We start from the raw sequence: 10,733 nt of genomic DNA, 5'->3' as shown, positions 1-10,733 counted from the left end.
TTTTTTTTTTTTTTTTTTTTTTTTTTTTTTTTTTAGAAAATCATTTACGTGAGGACTTTATTGTGATAAGATACGTTGGTGATTGTTCATTGGTTGCCTGAAGGCACCTCCAAATTCTGATTCTGGATGATTTCTCTCCATTCTCCTGGGGAACAGCTGAAAGATGGCTGAAGTTTTCTTGCCACTTCTAATGAGAGATTGTGTCAGTGTTCTCTTCCCTTGAAGCTGGGTGGCCTCTGTGATTCCTTTGGCAAAATGAATAGAGCAGACATGACACCGTGCCAGCGTTCAGGCCCAGGTTTTAAAGGCCTGGCAGCTGCCATTTTGTTTCTTGCAACTTTGAACTGCCATATAAGAAGTCCAACTATATTGGATAGGCTGTGTAAAAGGCCAGGACACCAAAAAGAGAAGGTGAGAGGCCCAGCATAGCTCTCCTGACATCCTTGCCCCCCTGCTAGGCAGACGTATGATGCCATCTTGGGCCCTCCATCTTGGATGACCACCTAGCATCCATGGCCAGTGCCACGTACAATAGAATCACTTGGTCCAATCCTGCTGAATTTCTGACACACACAGACTATGAGAATAAATACAGTTATTTTTGTTGAGAAGCAGGCCTCTAATGAGAACCTTTGAACCATCTTAAAAAAAAAAAAAAAGAAGTTCCTATTTTAGGAACCCCCTTCCAAGACACATGACTCATTTATAAACCACCTGCAGATTACAATCTACAGCATAAATTCCAGGCAGAGTTGGGGCATCTAAATTTGATTAGGCAGACAAAAAAATTCCTATATTAAATTCTTATCTGGTTTTGAAAACTTTCTCATAGCCGCCTTGAGAACAGATGCCATTCATTCTTATTGACCTTTGCTCGACTGATCATAATCACATTCCCTGCCAGAAAATGCAGCAGATTAGAACAAGTCATCATTCTTAATAGGCTATTTCAGGAGCAATATATTAAATTTGTAGAAACCTCATTCCAGAACATCAAGGGCAATTTTATTGAGGAAATGTAAGGACTAAGCTCTTCTACCTCAATAAGAACTCAAAAGTATTGATGTCTAAAGTTACAAATTGATTTGATATACTTCATACTTGTAGATACAACTCCTCTGTCTCAAATAAATTGATGATTTCACTCCGTCTTTGCTCTGTGCATTGTGTTTTTCCCCGATGGACAGATTCCTGTTTATTTAAATGGTCTGTCAAAAGAAGGTACAGGTTATTCAAATATTTTACTTAATTGAAAATTTCTGTGCACACCATATAGCATTGACCAATTTCAAAGAATTAAAGGCATACAAAATACCTTAAAATTTCCACCAAATCCTCCTTTTGCACACCTGATTTAGGAGGTCCTTGCATTTCTGTGGTACTCACGGGCAGTGCTAGAAACCTCATGCTGTAGATGAAGAAAGCTCAGAGAACAGGTACGATGGGAAATCTATTTGAGTACAGAATTGTGTAAAATTCTTCTCTCATAGCAATTTGTCCATTGCTCATTTCCTTTTTTGGTTTCATAAAGTAGAACTTGGAAAGAAAATGCATCCATCTCTTCATTTGAATTTTCTTGGTGTCCTTATGTGGTGTACATGGAACACTTCCTGTGCATAAGTAAGTACCTGTTCCCTGGAAATTAGGCTTTCTGCTAAGCTCCTGGATGGAAGTAGTAGGAGAGACTCGTATGAACAGGAGCACAATTGCCCCTCAGGAAAGTAAACCAAAAAACCATAAAAGAAGGTAGTATTAAGAATATAACTGGAGTGAGCACTTCTTGTGGAAGGCAGAGGACCACCATTGCTGGAGCTCACTGTGGTCACCAGGTCCTTGTTAGTTCATCAGTGACTTAGAGACTGGCTCTCAATACTCAGTGTACCTGTTTACCTCCCCAGGGAGTTAAGTGGTGGTTGTATCCATCCCTTCGTTCTCATATGTGGAAAAGGACACTCAGGCATAGGAGGGGAGAGTCCTCCACGTTCAAAGAAATCAATACATTTTCCTACAGGATGCAGCCTCTCAGGCTGGTGAAACCCTGAAAACAAAGCCGCAGAGGCAAAGTCTGACTTGATTATGTCCTGTCACCTTCCAGATTAAAAATCAACACAAGATACCAGATGGGTGAATGAATAAGTAAATGTCATGCAATTTATGTATTAGCAGATGATTGAATTCATTGATGAATTGAGTGATTTAGATCTAAGACATTGGATTTTCAAATTTCCAAACATGAAATACCTTTTGAGTTGCTGGGCCCATCCCTTCTTTCCTTAAATCATTATTCATTCATTATTTATTCATTGAGCACTGGCTTTCTCTCTGCTGGGCTCTGTGCTAAGTACTAAAGATACCACATCAAATTAGCTGGCTATGTCCTTGTCTACATGGAGCTTCTACCAGGAGGGAAAGTGGGGTTACATAAGTTGTTACATACACTGTCAATTACTTCGTGATCATGGAGATGGACGGGGTCCAAGACAGCATAAGACAGGAACCCTAACTGAGAGGGATAGTTGATCATATTGTACTTCCCTTTGAAAGAGACACTTAGATTGATAGTAATCAGCTAAAGTGGAAGGGGGGAAAGCTGTCTGGGCAGAAGGAACAGCAGCAAGAAGGCCTCAAGGCTAGAGGAGGCTTGTCACATTAGAGGAAGTGAAAGAAGGCTTATTAGTCAGTGAAGGTAGCAGATAGACATGACATATTCCTACAGAATATTTTAAATATTTGGAATTTTATGCTAATGACCTTAGGCAATCATGAAAGGTTTTAATTTAATTAGGCATGAATTTTTAACAGATGACCTCAGCTGCTCTTTGGCTCTGTACTGGAAGGCAGGAGGACAGAGACAGAGCAGTTAGGAGGCTGCTGCAGAACCAGCAAGGAGATGCTGGTGGAGGTGGGGAACAGGAAAGGACCTGGGATGGCGCCGTCCCTCTTCCCCTGCATGCTCACTATACAGAACACCACTCATTTGTAGTGAATACCTCTAGATAGAGAATAGGGGAAGAACGGGTAGACTGTCCTGCCATTCTATAAATGTGTTTTGGGTACCATATCAGGCTCTGTGTATAGCCCTGGGGTTGAACAAAACAAAATGAAAAGACATTCTTTCCCTCTATTGATTTCAAGGGACCCTAAAAACCACCTTTCCCTAATGTTCTTAATCTCCAACACTTTTTGGTCCCACATTATATACTGGAAAGTAGCTCTAATGTAATCTTTTTAACTTTCCTACATTTCTGTTATTTGATGGCAATTTCCGTTTTTCTCTTCTCTTCTATAATATATTCTAAGGACTTAGTATCAATTTTATTTCATTTTAAAAATAATGACTTTAGAAATGACATGTGCACTAGTTGAAAATATATCCCCTCAATTCCCAGCTTCATTGAGAGCTACTATTGTCTCTGACCTGAACTTGATCTACTTATTTGTTGAGAATTTACCAGGGCACTGTTCATAGTATTAGTAAGTTCTATCATTATCCCCACATTATAGACGAGAAAACCAAGGCACACAGCAGTCAAGCAACTTGCAGTTAAGTGGTGGTTTACTGCAACTTGCAGTTAAGTGGGCCAGAGTTAGTGAGTAGCAGATTAATGGATGAAGAAGCAGGTGGATGTCTTTCTTCCAACTTAGGACCTATGGACTGCTTCAGTCAAATCTAACCTTTAAACAGACCCCAACCCAGCTGTATCAGAATAAAATCTTCAGGAGATTCTACAAATCATTCTGCTACTTTCCATCCATGCCACAGACCAGTAGCTGTTCTCCCTATAAAGGAATCTGGTTTCCTTTGTGCTCTAACATGGAGAAAAAAAGAAAATGTGAACAGGTGGTACCAAGGCCAGAAAGAGGTAGGCAGAGAAGGACACTTAGATTTTTAGTCCATTGGATGATTCTTTAGAGGATGAAGTTTATAAGCCACGAGTGAACCTGAGACTTTGGCCAACCAGACCTTAAGAAATTTCCCATCTGTTTTGTGTTTAGAATGGGCTTTTCATTTGTGGAGGAGTTTCAAGTCAGGGATTATGTTAATGCCAGAGACGAAACATTGCCAAAGGTAAGATCATTCGGACGGGGTTCCTTGGAGATCTCTAGAAGTTTGATGCCTGATACATAATCATTTCCCCTAGTGAATGGGTGTAAACCTGCTTGGTTCCCTTCTGGCTCATGACCTCCCTGTGACAACTAAATAAGATGTGGGAGGAAGCAGAGACAAAGCAGGGAGAGGGGCATGGAGACAGGGAGACAGGGAGAGAAGGGAATGTTAGGGAGGAAAGCATGCAGTCATCCTGATGATCAGGATGAGCATCCATATGTGTGTGGTGTTGAGAAACTTAGAATGTCTACAATGCCTACAGGTGACACCCTCACTTTGATTTATCCTTAGTAATCTCACCACAGCATCATAGACAGCTCTGGCATTGAATGGATCTTCTTGGCTACTTATGAAAGAGGGGCAAGGCAAATCTTTTTATTACTTGTGTTTCTCCCATGGTCCCGTTGGTCCCCATCCCAACAAAGGTTTTGAAAGGAATTTCCATGTCCAAAATCAGAAAAACATAACATACCTAAATGTGAAGGAGTGATGTTTATCACTGTCGTTAGAGAACACTTGTAGGCTGGAAAGCTGGAAGGCAGGGTTTGAAGGTCAGCTTATCAGTATTCAGAGAGAAGCCTCTTCGATACAGAGATCTCTGGGGAGAACATGGGTCACCAGCTGGGTTCCATCTCTATCAAAGATGACACAATAAGAGGAAGTGGGCTCAAATGGCAATATGAAGACTGTGTCAAGCATAAAATAAATAGACAATAAAAACAAAGATTGTGTATGGGGAAAGAATCTGACAGTTCCCCCAAGTCCCAGGGCCTGAAGCCCAGAATACATTTTTTTTAACTTTATCCTGAAAATACCTCTGTGGTTCTGAAAATAACAACAACCAAAAAGTCATTTTGTTTCACCAACAGCAATTGTTTTATCTATTTCTGACAGTTTGGAACGAAGGGCCATTATGCTACTTAGCCATAGAGCCCAGGTCATCCCATCTGCCATGAGAGGTAAGTGCAAGAGAAAGTACAAGGACAGGTTATAGGTGGTGGTGGTTGTGGTACTGGTGGCTATGGGGGAGGCGCTGATGAAGGTGGTAGTGGTTCTGATGGAGAGTGCTCGTACTAATGGAGGTAATGGTATTTATGGGGACAGTGGAGTTCCTGACGGAGGAGGTGATAGGACTGATGAGGGGAATGATGGGGATGATGGTGATCTTGATGGATACACTGGAAATACTGAAGAAGATGGCTAAGGTGCTTATGGAGATGGAGGAAGTAGGAGGTTAGATATGGCAATGATGGTGATATGGAAAGTCTGGCCTCGTGAACTATTTAGAGACATGAGAAATTCTAAGACTTGGATAATTTTATCTTTTTTCCCCTGGTCTCATGTCAGAGGCCTGTAGTATTGGTTAAACCAAAATGTTTTTAGAATCACTCCCATGCCTTAGATATAAAAGCTATTAAAGAGAGGAATTTCATTTTAACAAAAAAAGCATGTGTGCCTGAGTGTGTGTGTGTGTGTGTGTGTGTGTGCGCGTGCACGCAAGCCTGTGTGTGTGTCTTTAAGGAAAGGGTGTTTTTGAATGCTGGATGCCCATTTTACATCTTAATTAATTTCAAGGGGTAAGTAAGGGAGGCTCATAGCCCATGTCTGGCCATTTCATGGTTATTCTTCTCTCTGAGGGAATTAAGAGCAGAGGCTTATTGCCAACAGCACCTGCCTGAATAGGTTTTTGGAGAAGACAACTGATGAGGGATGGAGTCTTCCCGTGGTAACAGCACTTCCCCCTTCCAGAGTTCCCACAGAGGTTTTCCCTCTAGCAGTGAAGAAAAGGAGTCCTCTCAGGCATCAGAATACTCGGCCTTTTATTTTGAGTTCCTCACCTGAAAGGGAACTTGAGAAACCTCATTGGACTTAGTTCTTGAGTGTGACATTATATGGACTGTGGAAAGAAGAAGTTGGATTTTCAGAGAATGGTTGCCCCTGCTGACAGGAATCAAATTTATAACATCAGGAAAGTCTGGTTTTGATTCTTGCCATCTTCCTGGGATAGTGGGTGGCTGGTTAATAAAGCTGATCTCTCACTTCTGGAATTGGATTGTGTTCCCAAGCTGAAACACGTCTGCATTTAATTTGGATCTGCTTGTGTATTCTGGGTCTGTGCTGTCCGATGAGAAATGGGGCTTAACGTATGCACTACAGTCCTGGCTGAGGAGCGTTTTAACTTGTTACAGGTCTCTTAAGACGTGGAGATCTCAAGCCATTGCTTTTCAAAAGTTGAGCCTGATTGTGTGTGTGCCAGAAGGAGAGTGGAGTCAGCAGTGGGGGATATGGTGTTTTACCAAGAGTCGTAAAAATAGAGTTACATTTAGCCAAACAATTCCATCTTTGCTTACATATCTAGGAAATAAGCCAGAAGCTGAGCAGAGTATCAGAGTGATTACTGATACTGAGCAGCTAAAAAATGTCTCCTCCCTCTTAGTTTCTTTATATGCCAGATAAAGATAAGGGGATTAATATTCAGAAGTGATTATTTCCAGAGGACTCTAAAATCTTGGTGTAAATGAATATAATTCAGGAAGTCATATGATTATTTCCAACAATGTTCAAAAACACATTTGCCAAACCATCTATGTTAAAATACAGAAATTGAGAAAATTAATTCTTCACATGATAAAATATGTGGTATTCCAGCTCCAAAGTCTGCATTCTATTTGGGAAATACTGGGGGCTTTTTCTTTTAATCAGGAACAAGATAGAGTGCTCACTCTGTCCATTAGTATTTAACCATGTATTAGAGGTATTAGCTAATGCAATTAGAAGAGGCAAAGCAATTAGAAGCTTAGAAATTAGGGAAGAGGTGAAACTCTTCCTATTGCAGATGATATAATTATATATCTTGAAATGCAAAAGAATTTAGTGAAAAATCTAATTAAAAATTTAATAGAGAAGCAGGATATAAAATTATCCCATAGAATTCAAAATCATACATACGCACACAGAAACACAAACACACACACGGACATATACACACAATAATTAGAAAAAGAATAAAAAGAAACCACACTTAAACTAGTAAAAGTACAAAATACTTAGACTTCAACTGATAAGAAATATCCAAATTATATGAGAAAGATTATGAAGCTCTCTTGGAAGCCACAAAAGTAAACTTTAATGAAATAAGACACACTGTGTTCTTGTAGGGCAAGATGTAATCCATGTCAACTCTCCCAGTGCTAATTTATGTATTTAATGGAATCCAAGAAAAGCTACCAACAAGTTGTTCTTCTTTTTGCTGAAGTTAGAGAAGTTGATTTTAAAGCCCTGTTAGGAGGATAAACAACTGTGACAAAGAAGGAGAAATGAGGGGACTATTCCTACAAGATATCAAAATATTTTAATCCACTCGGTGAATCATTTCCCTGATGGGATTAACTGAGTGGAAACCTAGGTAGGGTGTGGGTGGAAGACAGGGGTCCCGGGGGCATGACTTTGGGGTGTACATTTTCTGTCTGGGCAGTGGAGTCTCTCTCCACTTCCTCCTCATCAGGGAGGTGTTTCCCTCCACCACACTTGTCCTCCATATTTTTCTGTCTCACCTCGAGCCCTGAGGAATGGAGCCTGCTATCTATGAACTGAGACCTCTGAAACTAAGCTTCAAATAAGTTTCTTCCTCCTTTAAGATTATTCTTGTCAGGTCTTTTAGTCACAGCAGTGAAAAAGCTGACTGAAACAAAGAGCAAATAAACAAAAGACCAACAAGAATAACTACAGCCGGCTGTGGTGGTGCAAACCTGTAATCCCAGCAGCTTAGGAGGCTGAAGCAGGGGGCCGACAAGTTCAAAGCCAGCCTTGGCAATTTAGGAGCCCTAAGCAACTTACTGAGACGCTATCTCGAAAGAAAAAAAGAAAGAAAGAGAGAGAGGGAGGGAGGGAGGGAAGGAAGGAAGGAAGGAAGGAAAGGGCTGGGGATGTGGATCAGTGGTTAAGCACCCCTGGGTTCAATCCCCAGTACAAAGAGAAAAAGAAAAAAAAAAAGAAAGAAAAAAGAAAAGAGTGATTACATTGTAAAGTTAAAAAAAGAAAAGAAAAAAAAAGACTAACAAAGTATTTGCAATTTACCTTGCAGAAATGGGCTAAGAGCCCTGATATATATCTATATAAAGTATCTAAAAATCAATGAGAAGACCAATAACCCAATAGAAAAATTACAGAAGATAATAATAGTTCACTAAAAAAGAAATGGAAGTTTCTCTCAAAAATATAAAAGATTTTCAGCCTTGCTCATAATAAGAAATTTGTGAATTAAAATTTTACTACAGTAATTAAAATTATACTTCTATCATGTCAGCAAAATTCTAAAATTCTAGAAACACATTCCATTGGCAAGTTTGAAGAAATAGTCACTTCATAGTTGCTGTGGGAAAGCAAATAACATTACCCCGTGAAGGGTATAACATATTCTTAAACTGAGTACTATGTGGTTGCATAAAAGATTAAGAAAGATCTCCATAAAGTGATCCCTGGGATATGTTTCTAGCTACAGAAAAACATATATAGTACATTCCTTTATGCAGAAAAAGGAATTAAGTATGAATATAAATATTTATTGGCCTATGTTTTCAAAAACAGAAAGATGAAGCTGTACATCTTAAACTTGTTTTCTGTGGAGATAACAGGGATGAAAGAAGAGGATGGCAGCTAGAATGTTATGTTTTAACTTTAGAACCATGTAAATACTTTCCAAAAGTGAAAACACTGAAACAAAATTTAGCAAACAATCTCAAAGGTCAAACTAAAATAAACAATTCTAGAATACTGGTGGCATAGCCATATTTCAAGAAATCTTAAAACACAGTTTGTGATCATGCATTCTTAGTTTGGTGAATATGAAGAATATAAGCAACCACGAAGAAATCTTAAACTGCAACTAGTAGTGTTATGATTTTGAAACTAGTACATACTAATTATAGGATAAAGCAGATGTGTCATTTGTTAGTGTTATTAGGAACCATGATTTTCAAGTTAACAGAAAAAAATTGCAAATGAAAAACAGCCCAGGAATAAGGAGCACCTATTTAGTTGACTGTGAATCTAAAAACCATTTCTTCCTAGGAGAAGGAAAATTTGATGTCAGATCTAGGGAAGGAAGTTTACAACTTGAACTTGGTGCTTTTTTGTTATGAATGTAAGTCTATTGGACTCACATCCAAAGGACGCTGGGGAAAAGGATGCAGGAGGACAGAAGGACCAATTTGAAGGGGTTCTCACTGGTCAAAGATTGCATTGATTAGTTATACAATTGTATAATCCAAAAGAATAGTGACTGCAAAGGGTTGGATTTCATAATAAATATGAAAGTCCATGTGACTTAATGGTCATCTAGAAAGAAAACTCATTGATTACCTTTGAAGGTTGTTAGAGGATCAACTCATTATTCTGAAACTTTATATAAGAAAAAAAAAACACAAGTATTTATCTTAACTTCCCATAAGGTCTAAACTTTGAAATAACCAAATAGTGGTTAGGAAAGATTTCTTCCTTAGGGAAGAATTACCATGAATAATTGCAGAAGGACTGATATAATTAGAAAAAAATCACTATTTTGCAACTCTAATGAAATAACAGATCCTGTCAACAATGAGTAATGACAGCTAAGCAATTAAGTGAAATACTGATGGGCACATTTTATGATAATAATAATAGAAATTTTAATTTATAGTAGAATAGACCCATTTATATAGCTTGATACCACTAAAATTGGGATAATGTACTATGTTCATTCTGATATGATGCATTAAGAAGTACGCAGCACCAGCATCACCTATGGAATAGTCTCATCTGAAACTTAAACCTGAATATAGTCAAGCTATTAAATCCAAGTACTAGTTTACAAAATTATGGAAGGTAGAGGAACATAGCTAATACCATAAGGGTGAAAAATACTCAATTTCTTCAATAAATAAATGGTATGGAAATAAAAGATGTGGAGACTGCTATAGATTCAAAAAGACCTAAGAGACATAAAAATGAAATGCAATATATAAGTTTATTTAGATTCTGTTTTGAACATACCAACTGCAAAAAGACATTTTTAGACAACTGGAAAATTAAGCATGGCTGATTATTGAGGAACTACTGTTAATTTTGTGGAGCACAACAGTGGTGTTATAATTGTATTTTTAAGTCCTTATCTTTAGATATACATGCAGAAATATTTACGGGAATCATATAATACATGGGATTTAAGTTAGAATTCTCTAATTTAAAAAGTTGGAAAAGGGAAAATTTAGATGAAGCAAGTAGGACAGAAAGTAGATATCGTTGAAAATAGTGATAGGTACATAGGAATTTGCTTGTATATTCCATTTCTTCTATTTTTGTTTAGATGTTTACATATAAAATGTTTTCAAATTTTTGCTACTAAAAAGATACAATACGAAACTGTCATGTAACATTTTAAGAGAGAATGAAGAATTTACACTTCAATTTCTGAAAGTCACCTAATCTTTGAACTCTGGGCTTTCCCAAACCCTAGGTTAGAACTGCAGTTTGCTTTGTTCAGTGGGACTGTGATTTTAAAATTTTGAAACTCTTGGTTTCAGACAATGAGTCGTCACCTCTTCCTTTCAAATTCATTCAAAACATTTTTTTTTTTTTTTTTGCTGAG

This window comes from Marmota marmota, unplaced genomic scaffold, assembly GCF_001458135.2.
Source record: "Marmota marmota marmota unplaced genomic scaffold, marMar, whole genome shotgun sequence".
In the NCBI taxonomy this organism is placed as follows: domain Eukaryota; kingdom Metazoa; phylum Chordata; class Mammalia; order Rodentia; family Sciuridae; genus Marmota; species Marmota marmota.
The sequence above is the reverse complement of the archived record's forward strand: the minus strand, read 5'-3'. Positions refer to the sequence as shown.